At 39.7% G+C, this 1,487-nt stretch overlaps 1 non-coding gene across 1 annotated transcript; it reads left to right on the top strand.

Annotated features, from left to right (window-relative positions):
- The first annotated feature begins 331 nt into the window (after positions 1 to 331).
- On the top strand, positions 332 to 440 carry LOC132061709 (small nucleolar RNA R71). The gene has a single exon (XR_009416129.1). It is a non-coding gene; the product is annotated as a small nucleolar RNA R71 (small nucleolar RNA).
- Positions 441 to 1,487: the final 1,047 nt, after the last annotated feature.

Below are 1,487 nucleotides of genomic sequence, written 5' to 3'. Positions count from 1 at the left end.
AAAATTGCCTCCTCTCACAAACATTGACCTTCTTGATCTGGGATTCATCAAACTTCTTCGTCAGCAGGGAAATATTTGTTGCAAGTTCTGCCAAGGTTTGCTGAGTGTCCTGATTCTCCTTCACTATATTTTGGATCATAGCACTACCGAACGGTACCACATCAGCATTGTTTGAGTGCCAAGCCTGATTATGAGTTGTCAGCTTGTTAAGTATGGTGGTCACCCGTCGATAAGATTTGTTCATGAAACAACCATCACCGCATTATTCGCAACCGATTGCGACACCGGATCTAACCCTCGGTAAGAACTTCTCCATTAATATGTTCTCCGAAAACCATGATTTGGGCTCTTCCTCGCAAATAATCCTTGAATCTCTCCCATGCTTCATATAATTGTTCTCCCCGGTCGCTGCTTGAATTCATAGATCTTGTCCCGAATTTCAGCCTTCTTGCTGTGGGTACCATTTTGTGAGAAACGCAGCAACCATCTCTGCCCATGTAGTAATCGAATTCCGGGGCAGCTTCTCGAACCATGTTCTTGCCTCTCCAGCCAAGGAATATTTGAATAACCTCAACCGGATAGCATCTTGTGGAACGTTGTTCTGGATATGATTAGCACACACGTCCACAAAATTCTGCAAATGACGTTGAGGATCATTCTCGCAGTTCCGAAAATATCCCTCAAGCTTCAACAACTGTTATAAAGAGGAGTCAATTTTCACAGTCGTAGCTCCAACTCGAGGCTGAACAATAGCAGATGCGTAATCCTCCTCTGGAATGAGCTCAGCGAAAACATTCTCATCTTCCGAATCATTCGCCCGATTGTTCAACCGATTCCCCCGGTTTATCGCATGTTGATTTTGATTCCGATTCATGTTTACCCGGTTTACACGAAGTAGCAAACAAGGTGTGATGGAATAAGCAAAAGACTTCAATAAAGCAAACACTATTTAGTAATTTCAAAACCGTATTCCCCAAGCAATGTTTCGCCAAAATTTGATACGCTCAAATTACACCTATTAATGGTATAACGCGGACGTTGTCAAATATAGTAACCCAACAAGGTTGGGGTCCAATCCCACAAGGAATAGGGCGTGAAAAGGGTACTAAATTCGTAGAATGGTATGTTTAGGTCTAATGTCTTAATCCGATGGTTTTGGTAAAAGTTGGGTGTTTTAGTAACTAATTGCTAAAGATTGTTGTGGTTGTGACTTTATGGTAAAATAAACTAAGGTTGTGTCCCCGTTAGATAGAGTGTATGATCATGGGCATTGATCTTGATATACATCTAATGGATCATTACATGAATGCATTTAATCCCTATATGAATCTCTACTATTTCCCAATAAATAAAGATTATTTCTTTCTATGATTTTCCCAAATATAAGAAAGTAACTATGAAGAACGATTAATCATGCCAAGTAAATTCTTCTTATTCCTAAGTGAATTTATTAAACAAAGTTTAAAGCTTTGAGTTCTTGTTGTTTA

Source organism: Lycium ferocissimum, chromosome 6, assembly GCF_029784015.1.
Source record: "Lycium ferocissimum isolate CSIRO_LF1 chromosome 6, AGI_CSIRO_Lferr_CH_V1, whole genome shotgun sequence".
In the NCBI taxonomy this organism is placed as follows: domain Eukaryota; kingdom Viridiplantae; phylum Streptophyta; class Magnoliopsida; order Solanales; family Solanaceae; genus Lycium; species Lycium ferocissimum.
The sequence above is the reverse complement of the archived record's forward strand: the minus strand, read 5'-3'. Positions and strand labels throughout refer to the sequence as shown.